This window comes from Lonchura striata, chromosome 1A (assembly GCF_050655825.1).
Source record: "Lonchura striata isolate lonStrDom1 chromosome 1A, ASM5065582v1, whole genome shotgun sequence".
NCBI lineage: Eukaryota > Metazoa > Chordata > Aves > Passeriformes > Estrildidae > Lonchura > Lonchura striata.
Genome location: NC_140741.1, coordinates 57,868,261 through 57,886,705, shown reverse-complemented (window position 1 = coordinate 57,886,705; position 18,445 = coordinate 57,868,261). Strand labels below are relative to the sequence as shown.

The window sequence follows — 18,445 nt, the reverse complement described above, 5'->3', positions numbered from 1 at the left end:
ATATAAAAGGCAAAAAGCTGGAAAAGAGCTCTGTAGCAATTCAGGATTTCTGCAGAGGTCCTTAGCTTTCACACAGGTATGTTACAGCTGTAACACAGCTCTGCTCTCCCAAGTAGTCCAGCTTTCCTACTTCAATTTTTTCTCCATGTTAGCTCCCCTACAGCCTTTCTAAAATAGAAAGAAACTGCTGATCCTGGACAATCAACATTGATTGAACAAATTTTGAAGGCTAAAACTAGGAATCCCTTCAGGCATTAGGATCAAAACCAGTCCCTTTTGCTTTAGAGGGTCTGCAAAGGAACAACATCTGGGAGCCTGAGCTATAAACCAGGTCAGGGGACTTGGGGCAGAGGAGGGATAAATGAGTGGGACAGATTGCTGGGGTGCCCAGAGGCTGAAAAAAACCAGCTGGTGACCAATTAAATCAGGAAGACATAAAAGGTGTTAGCCAGCATTATGCTATGTAGGTAGTCACAGAAAGATGGTGATCAGACATGTACATGAAAAGGATTAAGAGGCTGAGTCAGGGCAGGGAAATTAATTTCCCTTAGCATATGAAGAAACTGCTGATTCCTTCTGTAGCCAAAGCAGCTGCAAAAGATCCAGCTCTTTTTTGTATGCCCCATCACAGCAGGCACACACCTCCACTTACTTTTCCTTTACAAGCACATGTGTGCTTTTGCAAGCACACAGTATTTCTCAGTAATAGATGCCTTTTTTTACCATTTCAGCTACTCTGGAAAACCCGTGTACATTTTTTGTACATCCATTTTCTGCTTTTGTATCCTAGTATGTTTCTCTGAGCAGCGTGACGTGGGGCATTGTTAGTTTCTCATTCACGTTAGCATTTGGCTTCCTTTATTTCTGCAGGTTGCAGCCAGGAAACTGGAAAATGGGCCACAGGAAACCTGGCCTCCTACATCTGTCCCAGTTTGTAATAGCAGCTCTGGTTTTATTTTTCTAAGTGTCTCAGGTTCATTTTAACCCTTGAGATGACTGCTGCAATACCATGTGCAAGAATGTGACTGTTTTGCCATTATTTTTTAACCACCATTTCTCAATACTAGAAATGGAGATTTTTTTACTTAACTGAATTAAAGCCCATTAATACATAGAAAATACATAGCTACATGGGTTTTTAAAAAAAAACTCTTGCTGGAAATTACCAAAACAATTCCATATATAAAGTCCATGCTATATAAAACATCAAAGAGTATATATAGAGAAAAATATGGAACGAGATAGTGTCTATATACATCCTAAACACAGTTTTAAAGTGCATGTCCATATGAAAAGTTGAAGAGCTTATAAATCCTCTAGGACAATTTTTCTATTTCTTATTTTAGTTTCTATAAAAACATTGAAGTACACTTGTTTTTCATCTAATTACAGAAGCAATAGTGTCTATCAACAAAAGGAACTCTCCTAAAATAATTTAAAAATTAGTCAGCCATAACATTTCTCACTGAAAATTCATCTGTATAACTATGACTATATCATGAGAGGTTAAAGACAATTGCCAAATCTGCCCAAATGTTTGCTCAGAACTGTTTGAAAGAAAAAGCTGAGTCAGTCCTAACACTTTATTTCTCAACAGAGATGTTTCAAGGGTGATAAATAGGATGTGGTTGGTGAGGAGCTAATGATTCTGCCAGAAAAGAGAAAAAGCAAATATCAATTTGTTTACTCAGAAAGCTTTCATATATTCATCAAAGGAGATCTTACTGCTAATTTAATTTGGCTTGGAAAAAAAAGTTCTGAAGTAAGTGTGTAAATATACCTGGTTTCATTTGATGCCAAACTGTCTCTATTAAAGGTAATAAATCAAACTAGTGGTGCAATCCATACCCAGGACACTTTAGGGAACTGACTGCACGTATGATACAGAATGCTGGTAATTTTTCCACATCCAGCAACCAGGACATTTCCTGTCAGAGCATCCTCCAAGTCCTTCCATTGTGTTGAAACTGCAAAAACTTTCTAAATCAGGACTTCCTCCTATTATATTTTAGAGGCGTCTTTCTGGGAAATGCAGATTCAAGCAAAAAAAAAAAAAAAAAAAAAAAAAAAAAAAAAAAAGAATTCCTGCAGCACCACCCAGTGGAAACAGAGAAAGCCACAGGGGTGCCCCAGCGCACAAGTTCCAATCTACTGCAAAACTACAGTAATGTTGCCACAAAAACACAGACTGATTTAAGGATGAGCCAAAAAAACACAGAGGGTTTTGCTGGAGGATCTACTTAACAGAGTCATACAAGGTTTGACTACTCTACTACTCCAACAGTAGTCTTTTTACTTTAAATTATAATTCAAAATTTTTTTTACAGTAAAAATTTACAAGGTCTTCTTCTCAAGCAAGAATACCCACTGTTATGGCCCAGCACGTTTAAAAAAAATAAACAGGCTCCTGTAGTTAAGAGCAACACAAAAGAGACAGCAGCAAAATCTTGCAAAAGACTAAGGGATAACATCAAGTTCCACCATAGAGAAGAAAACACTCACACACATATGTCCAGTAATGCTTCAAGTAGGTAGATCTGGTAATACAGTGTTTGCAGTTTTTAATTTTTTTACCTAAGTCAAAGAAAAGCGGAGGAAGATGTCCAAAGGAAGAAAGTTCTGCAATCTCCGAACTAATAAAACAAAGGACTGGTTGCCTGCCAAGCAGAGGTGTGATGACACCACCTCGACAACACGAGTGTTTTCACATTTTCTGTAAGGATGCAGTTCAAGAAACAGTTTTAATCCCACTGGAGTAAAAGCCCTTAGCAGGAGGAAAAATGGCTAGTTGCTTCCCTGTGAAGACTTAAAAAATAACCTGCTCAATTATTTCTAAAGCTAGCCATAAACAAAACTACATAAATCTGTAATGGCTCCAGCCCTTCACCTTGGAACAGACATAAAATGAGTGCAGACTCCTCACACTCCTTTCTGTCTGTTCATGTGGTGCACATCTGTGGCACGCTGGCAACATGCTATGCTGCAATCTGAGGGACTCCTGCTTTCAAAACCAGTCCTATATGTTTATTTTTCCCATATGACTTCCTCTTATATATTTGTCGGCATCAGTAGGTCAGTAGGACACAGATCATGATTACTTGACCGTCCTATATAAAATTTCTGATGTTTCCAGAGCTGAAGAAGGCAGAGGTTCCAACCTCCAGGAACAGCAGCTAGTCTGATAGTTTACTTAATATATCAAGAGATGACTACTCCCAAATGTAAATTCTTTATCTGTACTCCCTTCTTTAAACAAACTATTAAAATTCTCAATTTTGCAACAATAGACCGAATGCTTTCTAACTTATTCAGTGTCTCTAATATGTTAAATTGTGTACTATTACTATCTGCTGTCTCAAATGCTGCTTTAATACATTTCATATTCAGATGTTTAAACTAACTTTCCCCTTGCCACTGATTTTTCCTAGGCTAAAACTCAGATAAAAAAGCAGATCTTTTTATGCTGTGAGCAGAGGAGAAACTGGCCAAGAGGCCAGGAAACAGTCCTTGGAGTTCTGTTAAGGAAAACCAAGGTGGCTGGCAATTTTCATGAAACCCAAAGCACATCAAGATCATTGTAGCGTAGACTGGTGGTCAAACTTGCCTTACCATGCAAACTGGATTTTCAGAATTTGCTGGATTAGCAAAATGAGCCATTGAACTATTAAATAACATTCAGGCTTACCTGCATATTGTCATGTTTCAAGGGGAATCAGTTATAGCATTATACCAAAAATGGTGTAAAACAACTCAGCAGATGATAACCCACAAATATGGAATCATTTTACTTGGACAGTTTCTTCCCAAAACATTAGCTCTGTTGCAGTAGGTTTTGGAGCACAAGCCAGAGTGTAAGTTCCTTAGCAATCAAAAATGAGCAACAAGTCACAGCACTAGTCAAGGTCTGTATTTTTATTATCTCATAGCAAAAACATAAATTAAGAACTACTCTTACACATAAAAATCTCAAAGATCTGCTATTCTTCTCAGTGCTAATCAAAGTTCTGTGTGTTTATCATAGAATACATGAGATCTCAGCCAGGAGAAGATCTGGTTGTCATTCCCCTGTACTGTGTCCTGTGTGCTTAAACTAATTCCCACAGCTGCTGCAAACTATGAATGAGAGACAAATGAGACACTATTTCAATGATTACAGCAAACTTTGCTATATGCAAAGTGCTCAGATTGCACATGTTTAGAAGTGACATCAGTGCACCAATTGGTTTGTCAATGTCTCTGCTGCTCAGGATATGTAACAGCCACTGTTTTGGCTTGTATCCTGTCCTATTGAATCCTGTATCCTATTGAATTCTGTATAAAATTACACGTTTAAATAAAATGCAAAGACTCTTCTCAATTTGGATGGGACTGGATAGTCAGCATTATTGTGCCCTGCTCCCAGGGAATCAAACGGCTCTGTTCTGTAAGGGTTTTTATCACTGAAGTGTCAGTACTGAAGGAGTGCTGCAGTCATACTTTCTGTGCCAGCCCTATTCCACACTCAGTTTACTGAACTGACCACACACAGCACTTGCTCTGAGTCTGCTCTGAGTCACCAGACTTCACAGAGGTCTATATCCAGAATCTAAACCCACATTCCCATCTCAGCTATGTTAGTGTAGCATGGAAGAAATTCTCTGAAGGTAGTCAACTTTCTCCAGATTTCACTAACTGAGCTGCAAAAAGAATTTTTTCTTATTTGCTAAATCTTTTTAAGATTGTTTCTTCACATTAATTACTGTTAATTGCTAAGGAGAGATAATGGTGGTACTTCAGTCTATAAATTTTTTTGTTTGTGTTGTTTGCTTGATACAGCAAAGGCCACTCAACACTACCACAACATAAACATTTAAAAATAACAACACACATTAGCATCCTTCTCAAAAAGCCTAAACTGAAACAAGCCTAGAGCCTAAACATCTGATCAATTTTCATTAAAAAAAACAACAACAAAAAAGAAGAAATATATACTGAGGAAGTAACGAGGTACTGTCACCACATTAGAGGCAAATATATGTGGAATAGAAATCTGTTTTACAGATGAACTATCAGTTGTGTTGCAAAATAGGGATGGGAAACTAATAGAACATTTGATTAAAAACATTTAGATCCTTTAGATGAAGGATATGATCCAAGTCTACACTTTTGTGTACAACTGCAAAAGCATGTTTTACATAAATATTTTTGTTTATTCACTAGTGTTTTCAGAAAAAGATCCATCGTATAAAATAGTATTAATGGGACTGTGGACTTAATACTTGGGTCAGAACCTAGAAAGCTCTTACCAATTTTGCATGATTGGTAATAATAAAAATTATGTATTATTCATTACATAATTTAATAACAGTGAAAAAATAAAAGACAGGGTATAAGACATGAGTTTTCCCCTCATAGCACTTCAAATGATCTTCAAGTTAGGAGCCACAAGATAAGAAAATTGTATACTTTAAAGCTCAAAAAACTAAGACAGTGTTGCTTGCACAAGAGTCAACACACATTAAAATGTAGTAAGCTGGTATTGGCGAAGATATCCAAGTTACATTCTGAATCTTCAAGTATTGGGTAGTAAATTGGTAAGCAGAGACATAGTTGTGACTGAAATGACTCTCTGAAACAGGTCTGGGGGAAGCCATGGAATGTGCAGTATCATTCACACAGTACATCCTGACACTGCAAAATGTAGAGCTGTGGAAGACTAGGAGGGCCCTTCACAGAGCAAGCAAGAGCCACTGCAGTGCCTTAGTTACATTTAACATGCAGGTAGTCTCAGTGCATTGACAGAAGTGCTGACACACTCAAAAGTAAATACATGCCTAAGTGCTTTAAAAGATCAAAACAAAAGTTTTTGGCTTCCTTCAGTGACTCTTGTCCTGAAGATCCTGAGCTGTATCTAACTGCTCAGATGTGGACAAATCACATGCTATAGTCTTCAAAAACCTTTCTTTACATAGTTGATTGATATTTATCTTAGAAGTCCATAGGTGTCATGTCTATAGCTGTCATCATACAGTTGAACAGTTTTCAACACTTGGCCCATGCATGCAGGGGTCTGTGGACCTTCCTCCTGACAGTGAGCCAGAAGCACTGCAGCACCGCTACTGTGGGCACAGCTGCTCAGGAATAATTATGGATCCATAGATACAAGAAGGACACACCCCATTGCTGGAAAAAATCACAGCAACGCTACTTGAGCAAGCAGCCGAAATTCAGACATGGTGTTGAGAACTCCATGACAGTAAAGAAAAAACTATCATTTTCAGCTGAGTTGTACCTGCCTAGGACATGGCAAAATTGGCTTCCTATATTCTTCACTGCCATATAACTTTAAAATATTACTTATATATAGAGTTGTCTGGTATAATATGAGATACTACCTAGGAATTGCACCTGTCAAACAGATTGACAGCTTCAGGGTACATTTTGGTAGAGCAAAAAAACTACCACAGTATTCATAAAAAAATAAAAATGCAGAACTGACCATACAGTTATTAACTGGCATTGAATTAGCTGCCAAGTAGTGTCTTTGTGATATTTTTGTATCCATGCTTGTTGGAAGGTGTTTTTGCTTTTAGAAAAGCAGAAATTCTCCTTCAAAGAGCTTTTGAATTAAAATCCACTCTTAACAACAAACCCATAGGAACTTGAAATGTGATATAATTGCTGGTACATAAAATCACAATGCGTTAAAGAAAGTTTTAAGGACAAAGATGAATTTCTTTTTCTGAAGTGCACAGCTGAGAGGCACTTGGTGCTTCATCTTTGTTTCCATCCATGCAGACTTGTATTTTGTGGTGCAATGAGATGGACTTCCTGTGCCTACACCTTGACATTCTCCTCAAAATCATGATTAAATCTTCAATCATTCATTATTCAACAAAATACTTCCAACATGAGAACAGACATATTCGGTCTTTCAAGAGCTCTCAACAGCCTCCAGAATACTCATTGATTCATTTAACAAGCCACAGATGAAGTAAACATCTGTCTAATGATTCAAGACTATGAGAGTCCCTATTGTGGGGAACACCGAGGAGAAATAGGGTGAATCAATCCAAGGATACACGGCACAACACGACTTCCACAGGCCCGTCAGTGACAGCCTGTGGCATGAGCCACTGGGTGTGGTCACCAAGCACAGACAGCAGCTCAAAACCAGCAGTGCTCTTTGAAACTGTCCAGGATAACTGTCCTATAATCAGTGTCACAGCTCCAGAATGGATTCCAGCAGCAGCCTCCAGGCGTGCCCTGCACTGGAGCCACCTCCACCAGAAGAAAGCCATGGATTGATAAATCACCTCATTGCACAAAGATACGTCCCGTATCTTTATGGGAAGTACTAGCTAATTTATCAGTTCTTTATTATCCTAGATTATTTAGCATTATGGCCGAGAACCACTCAGAGAGGTAATATTAACTACATGAACTTACAAGTTTTCTGTGATGTCACCAAAACATGCTAGTTAAAATCCTTTTAAATAAATACATGCATCACAAGTAACTATGTGTTGGTGCTCCCACCCTTATCCCGCACTCCCTTATCTTTAGTAGCCAAATGTCTGTTTATTTTGATACCTATTTCTCTCTTCTGACACAACATGTTGTCATGTGCTTGCATTCCCAAGGCTAAGATTTGTATTTTCTGTACAGCTCATGGACCTCCATGTCTGTGTTGCACACAGCTACCTTCCTACATGCAAACATATGAACCTCGGAGCAAGTAACAAGTTCCATGCACCTTGGTGAACCTGAAAATTGACTTTCATTCTGTGCTAAGTGTTTCAGAACCAGCTTTTGACCAATATTTGTGTTCACTTGACCAATAATAGCTGCCCCTAAGAATAACTCTGTCATAAATACTTCCATCCCAAGAAGGGCTCTACAAGAAGAAGACAAAGTTCACATAATTGGATTTTATGCACAGCAAAGGAGAAATACTTCAGTCTTTGGAGTGATATACTTGATCTCTTCCCATGGCTTAAGTTTAATGAAATAACATTAAGTAACAGGAGCAGAGAACCACTGTGAATCAGTAAGCACTGAGAACTGCTAATGAATAAAACAAAATACACTTTTGTTTCTACATATGAAAGTGTCCACGTGCATGGTGTTATAAACAGTTACAAGGAAGGCTGTAGCTGAGTTTCTCCCCTGAGACCGAGTTGCTTATTTCAGCTGTTGCATCTAGGTGGAGTCAGTGATATCAGAAAGGATATAAGCCTGTGGGTTTTTTCTTTTTAGAACAACTCACAGAGTGGATTAGGAAAAATCAAGATGTAAGCAATTATTGTAATACTTAGCAGACAATATATATTCCTAACACATTTTTAGACAGGTGAAGAATAAAATTATACTTACAATAAAAGCATCTTTAATACTTTGTTTATTTGAGTGGAAACTATCATGCATTACATGATATCTGGATTTTTTTTCTATTCCAGACAGAGCTGCTGTATTTTTAACACATTGGTGGATTACTTCTCATTCAGCCTTTCAAATTCACAGAACACACAACATGAAGTACACTATTACTACATCTGTTTTCCTGAGGACATCAAGATGTTTTATACTTATCTCAAACGAGCACAACATACAAAAGCTATATAGACTACATATATATATATATATATGTATATGTGTGTATGTATGCATGAACATGTGTGCTTCATCTACTCTGATTCAGTAGACAGCCCACTGAAATTCCAGCAATATTTAACACAATAAGTGAACAATTTAACGACCATATTTCAGAGAGAGAGATAGTAAGAGCCAGGAAACACTCCTCAGTTAGTTTTGGTGTTGTACACCACACTAACTGCTCCATAACATATTCAACAGGTTTTTGAGCACTATGTCAAATATTGCACTTCTTTCTCTAAAACTGAGAATTTCACTAAAGAAATAAACCTCCAAAACTGAAAAATAATCCCTCGCTTCCTGATGGCTGCATTTGATTGAGACAGAGATTAGACATTGTCTGGTTTGTACACTATTCTAAAAATTCTTCACTGCCTGGATAGAAAATCGAGAGACATCTGTGTCTGGAGATTGTGTCACTAATCCACTAATAGAAGTCCTCTGTGAAGGACTAATAGAAGTCCTTCCTGTAAAGTGATGTTAATGAAGAACTTTTCTGTGCCACTTGGACATAGGAAGTACAGGAAACACTGCAGATCCTCAGAGGTAAACACATGATATACTGCAAGCATTATTTTTTGCATGATATTTGCAAATTAGTCTAATGCTATCACATAATAATTCAAGTAAGTAGCTAAGTGTTACTTCCTAATGCATACAATTTTATTTGCATTTATTGACAATTCCTTTAGCTAAAATCCACTTGCAAACAATAATTCATTTTCTTTGTTTGCTCCAGACTTTTTTTTTTTTTCCGCAAAAAGTTGTTACTTCTATTTTAAGATTGGTGGGGCATGGCAAAAATCTTTGTAATTCTGAACATAGACTTCTTTCATGAACATTATGAAAGCAAATCATCAGAAAGTAATTACACAAACCACTAAATCAAAACTGGTATGTATAAAATCACTTGAAAACTATATATATAAAGCACCACCACAGGAAGGCTATGTGGGTGAATATATTTTTCAAATATGGCCATCACCTCAGAATCTTGGCTCAAAATTTTTTAACTTTGCAATTACATGCAATTGTCAAACATGCATAGAACATGTTTATCATAACAGAGACATCCTGCTACCCCATTTATATGCTTCACCCTATGGAAATATTTATGCATAAATTAATCTGAAATAATTGAAAAGTCCGTATGAGCAAAATACGAGATGAATCAAAACTTTCAGCTTGAAATGAAATGCAACGACTGACTTTTGGAGTCACCATGACCTAAAAGATGCTACATTATATAAAATTGTCACAGCACTACACTCCTAAGTAAATAAAGATGTAACTTGTCTCCCTTTCAACTGCAACGTTAGAAAGGCTGACAGGGCTTCACAAAACCCTCCTGTGTTAGGGAACGGAAACTCCTAATGAGATTAGTTGGTGTGTGTGCAGACATTACTTAGCCATGACTAAATGGGCTCTCTTCCTGCAGCCAGTGGAAAATTCAGGGAACTTTTTCCCCCTGCAGCATCAGAGTCCCTCTAACCTTCAGCAAAGCCAGATCCAACAACAACTCTCCACTTTCTCTCCCTTTCTCCCTCTCTCTTTTTTTTCGCCTTCCCTTACAAACATTTTTTGTGTTTTCCTTTTTTTCAGTTGGTGGTGGAAACTATCCACGTCGGCCAAGGGGGTCTGGGGGCAGGGGGTGGCTAAAAAAAGAGGGTGGGGGGAGGTCCGGAGAGTAGGCAGAAGACTACAAAGGAAACTGTAAAAAGGAGCAAATACATAAACCTGAGAGGGAGAAAACCACAGAGTTTCTTTGTGAGCTGCAGTGACTCATTTTCAAGATGTTGTCTGCTGCCAGTTTCAAACCGGAAGCGCATGGCAATTAGTCTTGCTGTTTCCAGACAAGCCAGAAACTCTCCCGACACTTTTTTTTTTTTTTTCCCCCTCTTTTTAAAGCCCCTTCTGCAGTTTCTGCAGGAGCCCTCCCTTCCCTCCCCCCGCGCCCTCCCCGGCCCCGCTCGGCCTCGCAGCGCCGCCGGGGACCCGCGGCGCCCCCGCCGCCCTGACAGGCACCGGGCGGCCCCCGCCGCACCCGGGATGCCGCGGGAGGGGCGGCCCCGGCACCGCCAGCCGGCACCGCCGGGCAGCGGGACGCGAAACGCCCCGCCGCCGCCGAGGGGCAGAGCGCGGTCCCGGGGTTCTCCGCGACCCCCGGCGCCTCCTTCCCGGCCCTGCCGCTCCTCACCCTCCGGCTCCTTCTCCCGCATCCGCGCCCCTCCACACACACACGCGCGGTCCGCCCCCTCGCCTGCACCCGCAGCTCCCGGGGGGCGGCAGGGGCCCCGGGGAAACCTCCACCGGGGCGGGGGCCCCTGCGGCTGCGGAGCCTCCTCAGGCATCCCGCCCCCCGACCGCCGCCCCCGCCTCGGCACCGCCGCGCTGCCCGGGCCCGACCCCGGGGCAGGACCCCCGGGCTCCCCGGCCCGCGCGGGGCTCCGAGCCCCCGTGCCCGGAGCCTCACCTCCTCCCGCGGGCTGTCCCCGCGGCCAGCCCCGCAGCGAGCGGAGCGCGGCCCCGCAGCAGCCGCCGGCCTCCCCTCCTCCTGCCCGCAGCCCCCCGAAACTTCGCGGGAGCCGGGGCGGGCGCAGCAGCACTTGTACCTACCCAGCGGCTGAGGGACTTTTCCGCGCTCTCCTGGTAGTCTAGAGGGAGCTGAGTAAAATTCCCTGATTCTCCATGCTGACAGTCTTCTGCAGGCTCTCTGTTTCTCTAGTAATGAGATCCTGATTTTGTTTTCCCTTTTTCCTTTTTTTTTTTTTCCCCTTGGGCCGGTGTGTGTGTGTGTGTGTGTGTGAGCGCCTGCCCGTGAGAGGGAGCGAGCAGGAAGCCGGGGCAGTCAGACAGCGGCCCGGCTCACTTCCTCTCCCGCACTATTCCCCGGGCGGTTTGCAGTCTGTGTAAACAGCCTTTTCCTCCCCGCGCCCCTCGCTCTGGCCGCCGATGTGCAGCATGGCTGTAACACAAGACACACGCATAGTACAGCCGGCAGCGGGGACTCCGCCGGCTCGCAGGGAGCTCCGCGACACCCCCGACCGCCACCCCTTCCTGTGCTACACCCCCAGGGAGGAGCTTCCCGCCGGCCGCCCCAGCTGCTTGGGCCAAAATGCGCCCGCGTTTCCCCGGGGGACACCGGGGAGATGCTTATGAACCCCTTTTCGCCATCTCGGAGCATGGTGACTGCTTTGGCCCCTGGAGAGACGGCCGCCTTCGTCCCACCGTGCTAGGGCTGAGGTCACCGTGGAGGGGAGCGTTGGGCACCTGTGGTGGGGTCACTGGGGGCTGAGGGGCTGGTGGGATGCAGTAGCTCGCTGGACGCACGCTGGCCACCTTCCCAAGCTGAACCTCTCAGGGACAGCAAAGTATGGAAGCGGTGCAACATGGTACAACAACTTAAATCGAGGGAGCACTCAGGTCATAGCATTATGGAATAATGGTTTTATTTGGTTTGGGAGGGACCTTTGACGGTCATCCTATCCAATTCCCTAGCAATGAGCAGGGACATCATCAACCTGATCAGGTTGTTCAGAGCTACTGCTCCAAACTGACCTTGAATGTTTCCAGGAATGGAGCACCTTCACGTCTCTGGACAACCTGTGCCCGTGCCTTACCATTGTTATTGTAAAAAACATCTTCCTTATATCCAGTCTGAACCTATCCTCTTTTAATTTAAAATTATTTCCCCTTTTCCTATTGCAAATCATCAAATACAAGCTGGATCTTGCAGCTCCACATAATACCTCAAGAGTCAGAACAGTGGTAGTTTGCTGATTGAAGTTTAGGTTTTGACCTTCAAGCTGTAGACTTCAGATATAAACTGTTGGTTTGGATTTATTAAAAGGGACACATTTCCAGTATTGACAGTTTACATCAGTTTTGTATATTCTTGTGTCTCGTATATCAGCATTTCTAATTTTATTTGGAAATTTTCAGAGTGATTGACATTATCTTCTGTCTGCCTAGAACATCGGTGATGTTCAAGGAATAATACTTCAAAACCAATACCGCTATTTCTTTTAATAGCAATGAGATTTATTCTCCCAGTACTGCAACTGCTATTCAGACTGGTTTTGATGAGCATTGACATAGAAGCTGTGATTATTTTTTATCTCTCTATTGGTTCATTGCTTGCGATGTCATTGGGAACAGTAGTATGTTTTAATGGAGTTAAAGAGATTGTCACAGTTGGTCACTAAGCATCAGTCAACAGCATCTGAACAGAGGTATAGGGTCAGATTCAGTCTCCTGAGGAAGTCCATCAGGTTTCTTCCTTTTTGTCTTCTAACATGCCATAGAGGAGCAAGAATAACTTGGTACCAGCACACCAAATAATGGAACTTTGTTATTTTTCTTAAATCATTCCTTTTTAGAAGTCATTCTGAATTCCAGAATAGAGATATGGGGTCTGATAAATTCTCATTTTGTGTTTTCTAAGTAAAGAAGAATTAAAATCTTTAATTTCAGATAGTATATTTCCTCAATTAAATGTACAGTGGATAAAGTCCTTGCTGTTAGCACTGGTTTAAGTTATGAGGATTATAAGGGAACTTCAGCTGAAGACCCAGTTTTGCAAACAGAGCAGTCAGAGAAGTTTTTATGGTATCAAAATGAAGCATTGGACTGACAGCTGGGAACACCAGTTTTCATCTTCTACATTTGTCTTTTATTGTCTTTCTGACCAAGAGCAGATACACCACAGTTGCCTTGATCAGCTATTAGTGTGGAGATCTGAGAGAACAAACTCCCAAAAATGGTACAAGTTATTTTCTTCTACAAATAACACTATGTCTCTAAAATATATTTAAAACTTCTTTTTCCCTCCAGTTTCCTATGCTGTACCTGTTTGCAACACCTTTTTTTTTTTTTTTTTTTTTTTTTTTTGCAACACCAATCTTTTTTTTTGTCTAGTCAGGTAGAAACCTAAATAAGGCTGCCATGCTGGAGGTCAGATGACTACTAGATGAGAGCTTTTAATAATTACCCTACAAAAGCTGGAGTAAAAAGTGCATAACTTGTTTAACAGAATGAAGACACCAGGATGTGTTGGAAACACTGGCAATTCAGAAAGCTGTACAGGAAGTGGAAGAAAATGGGAGGTTTTGGTCAGGGCTACTGATTGTAGCACTATGGATGTCATGGGAACAGTATTTTTGGAAACTACATCTATGTCTTGATAAAAACACTGTGCTTTACAGAATGATTGCTGAAACTCTCTTCTGCAATATCTGCCTGATTTGATTAATTTACACTTTGAGTTAACCATAAGAATTATCTGATGCAAAAATACAAGATGATGTATGAGGAAAACAGTGTGTTTGTGTTGTGTAGGAGCTTTCTTCTGTTTTTCAAAAAACCTGTCAGTTAACATAGTCATTAAAATGCTGGTTATATTTTTAGCAGAGTCACTAGTTAGCTTCTGTGTCTCATTTCACATCCATTCATCAGCACATGATATCTGTTATATCAGCACATGATAGCTGTTAACTGTGAAGCCTTAGTTCTGTCCTCAAGCTATGAAGACCTGAGGGTTTAGCTTTGGAAATTGTTGTTTCTTGCTCAGATTTGGTCCAGACAACAGCTGTTGTGCTTGTAAAGGACTTAGTTTAACTGAGACAGCTCCCCTTGGACCAGTAAGGCAGGTTACTGCTGCTGAAAGTCCTAATCTGATGGGTTCAGGCAATCCTTGAACAAACATATGCACCCAGGATGTCTCTGTTTACCTAGAGACAGTGTGATTTGTAAAAGAGCCTGTATTTATAAACCACTCCTGCTGAAAAAATTGCCCCAAAGCATTCCTAAGAATAGTGACTATAATTCTGCTTCATTTTATTAGATTACATCAATTAAGAAACCAAGCTTCGTCTGTCTTTTCAGATTGTTTCTCCTGCATTTTTAAACTGTTCATAAATCTCATGTGCTGCTGTAGTTAAACAATCTAAGAGAAGGAAACAAAAAAGTAAAGGTAAATTTTCTGTCCTCTAGATCTCTGTTTAAAGCTCTTCAGGCTGAGACTTATAAATGGGTTGGTCTATGTTTTAGTCTAATTTCACTCTGAGCCTTGAGTGCCTCCATAATTAAATTATTAAATGAAATTATATAATTGTAATGTCACTTTGTGGTATACAATTTTCCTTAAGTGTACATAGATGCTTATAATTGCATGTAATTATCAAGAACAAAGTTGAAAGCAGTTGGAAATAATTGTTGTTTCATTTAATATTTTAAGTGCTAATATATTTAATGAATATATTCTTCTCTAATATTTTTTATTTCTTTCTAGATTACAGGCTGTGCAGTGAAGAGGCTTCAGATTTGTGTCTGCCTTTAGGACAAGTACAATAGTTCTGTGGGAGAAGCACTCCTAACCATTCTTCTTTCTTATTTTCTAGCAATTCTAACTTGAATAACCACCTGACAGGTTACAGGAAGATTTCCAGGGAATTTTGGAAACTGAGTAAATAAAAACTAATTACCTGAGCTGAAATGACAGTTTAATTCATGTAAGATTCTTGGCTGCCATTCACAACATATTATTTAAATGTCCTGCAAATGTTGCATCCATACGGATGAATGTTGCTCTAGGAGGTTTGGCTTTTCTCTTTCACACTCTCCTGTAGCTGAACCAGCACAGGCTTTAGAGCCAATAACTTCATTATTGCAAAAAGCCCTGGGGGATCCACACTGCTCACAAAGTGGTCAAGTCCTCAGTTTTATCTCATCTCACTGGCAGCTTCAATGGCAAGAAAAGTGCTGTGTGCAATACCGCAGCTCCAGCATATAACACTGACTCTAAATCCATGGAAACTCAAGGGACGAAGTTGCACAGTGTTTCCCACAAGCATTTCTTCCTGGGCTTTTTGCTGAGCTATCTAGAGTAAATTTGTGAACTTTAGAAGGGGTGATGGCAGACATCAACAGAACTGTGTTTGTTCTTGAGAAACCTCTTGTTCAAAGTTGGTTCAGATTAGTGGGAAAAATTGCATGTTGCCACAAAATCTTCGAAACTTAATGTCACATTTTCTGAAACAAAGAAATCCTGCAAGTTTTAACCTAAAATATTTCCTGTCAGAGGCAGGAGAAGGGCTAGTGCTTCTTCACACTGTAAAACAAGTATACTGTACAGATGGTAGGGCTTTGGCAGGGAAGCAGGAGCCTCTTCTGTCTTCCCAGGGACTTCTTTTTCCCTTAGGGAGCATGTTCTAGTCCCTCGTGACTGTCTTTGAATGAGATTTGTTGTTGGGCTGGAGTTAGAAATCTGCCTTCAGTCTTAAAAGAATGATGTTTTAGAGACCCCAAGGTTTTCCTCTTCTCCCCTATCCACCCCCGGAAGGCTGTGGTGCTTGATCAGGAAGGAGTGTTTGAGGCAAATGACTGCTTTTACACTCCTCTTCCTCTGCCACATTTTGCTTTCCTGAATGTTTTGCTTTCCCTGTGTGCTGTGGAAGAAAGCACATGACCCAACATGTTTCAAGTAAAAACATCATTGAGTGTACAATTTCATTAGCTTTGCCTTCTTAGTGAAAGGTTTGTAAGGAATTACATCCTGTGTGCAGTGTAATTGGCTATGATTTGTTCGTCAATAAAGGAATGTGGTGTCACTGTATTGAAGGAACCTAGACCATCTAATGAGCAACCCCTGAAAACAGGGAAAGAGGATACCATGAATCTCTGACCAACCATGAAGTCTAATATAACAGCAGAGACTAACTGTTTCAGTTTTCTCTTAAATCTTCCAATCTGCTGTACAGCAATTTCTTTTCCAGGCTAATTAATTAAAGGTCTGAGCTAGAACTCTAGTTGCATTTTTTTTGTCTCATCCCCTCCCCCCACCATTTCCCATCTATCTATATTATCCTAACCTAATCTCTAAATATAAGTGATCCAAGGTACTTGTCTTTGTCCTGACGAATATCACCATAGCATCTGAACATAATTAAACTGCTTTTACTGTTCTCAAATGCTTTTGGTCCAATGGAGAACAACTCACTGACATTTCTGTTCAGCCCACACTAATTCTAAAATGTTTAAATGATGAATGAAATTGAACATATTTTACTTTCAACATGTTACCTTATAAATTTATGTTTTCAGTATGACGCACACTTTGGGACACAGGTCTACTTAAAAATTTTCAGATAGGTGAAAATGACAAGATTTTTTTTTCTCTTCTAATTACTGTGTATTTTATTATAATGTTCCAATTAATGTATTTTTGTATTTTATAGTTACAAAGTTAATTATGCATTTTCTTGGTGATGTGCATTTTCTAATATAATAACTGATGTTTGCATAAAGCCCTTCCTGTTCTCATACTCCATAGCCATAATTACAAACCTCATATAAAAGACCCTTTGGAAAAGCAAAGTCTTCAAAATGTTCAATTTTTAGAAGTCAAAACTAGCCCTTTAACCAGTCATTGGTGCAAACCATAAAGTACAGAGATTATGTGTTTCTTATGGGAAATTACGGATATTAGCATAATTGTAGCTCCATTCTGCTTGCTAGAAAATCCTTTTTCCTAAGTCATGTTACACAAAAAAATTAAAAATTAATGTATCTTAAAACCTTTATTTTGCATGTTCGTGTGCACTCCTTTTTCTTGAATGGTAATGGAGAAAGATTTTGGAAAATATTTCAGGGCATGTAATTTAGGACCCTGGTATGAATGCTCCCAAGGTGCCTGCTTCTCCCTGCTGACCAGGCTGGGATCCTGGGAAGCATCTCTAGATAACTCAGCCACCCTAACTACCTGCTACGGGTTAGAAGACATAGGTATATATTTGATTCATATTCTGCCTTCTGTACAGCTGAAATGTGGATTCCAGTTTTTATCTGTTAATGAGGAGATTTTATTTGCTATACATTTTAACTACAATTATGAAAGGTTTTCAGTGTAGACAAACTCATATCTAAGTAATTTTAAAGTGACAGGTTTTTGTCCCTTCTAAAAACTCAAGTAATGTAGGCTGCAATGCAAACTTGATCTTGTTCCTCAAAAAAATTCCCCATTTCTACATCTTTCATATACTTACTCTGTAATAGAACATGAGACTACTGTCCTACCTGTACCTGAAAAAGCCACACACTGAAAAGCTGATACCTAATATCCCAGCTGATACCCTATCATCACATGCTTGTGGTAGCTGCAGTTCTAACAGAATTGAGGATGTGCAGCCAAATCTACAGTTGTATGAATATTGTTTTGGCTCTTGTGTGCTTTTGACTAGGCACTGTCAAAAGATGCCCCATTTATATGGAAAGTTCTCTTGATTCAAACCATCGGCTTCTTCATAGCCAGACCTAGCAAAAGGCCATAAACACAAGCCAAAGTCCATACTTACTAAACAAATTCTTAGGAGCTAACCATGTGCTTTGTGTTTTACTTAACACACAATGTATTCAAGCAAAAACATGTTGAGGAATGCATATAATGCAGGTGGCTCAGGGTGCAGCTGGAGCTGTGGGCTGAGCTCTAGGTGGCTGGAGCCCCAGGCAGGGGCTGTGAGGTGCATTACAAAGGGCCCAGGCACCTGTGGCGTGGGCTGGGGAGGGGGGGGACCAGAGATGCGGCAGGAGCTGAGCACACTCTGACTTCCCAGTGCTTAGGCTGTGAGGGGATGAAAGCAAAGGGGCTCCTTTTTTGGGGTCACTCCTCAGAGACACCAGCTTGAGTTGGTGTTTTCTTAATTAGTTATTGCACCAAGATTAAATTATTTTAAGTATCGTCTCAGACTGCTAAAGGAAACGTTGGGTTGAGCTGGTGTGTGTGTGAAGAGCATGGCTGGGAAGGGGCTCAGGAGGT

The 18,445-nt window shown here is 40.5% G+C and overlaps 1 protein-coding gene across 5 annotated transcripts in view; it reads right to left on the bottom strand.

Moving 5' to 3' along the window:
• ELK3 (ETS transcription factor ELK3) overlaps positions 1-11,703 on the bottom strand; it is a 36,796-nt gene extending 25,093 nt beyond the window's left edge. For 4 of the 5 annotated variants that reach the window (XR_014951755.1, XR_014951753.1, XR_014951756.1 and 1 more), the window contains exon 1: positions 11,251-11,703. The gene's annotated coding sequence lies outside the window, so the exon portion shown is untranslated. The remainder of the gene's footprint in view (positions 1-11,250) is intronic. The other variant, XM_021527959.4, reaches the window with a different exon arrangement.
• Between the last annotated feature and the right edge of the window lie 6,742 nt (positions 11,704-18,445).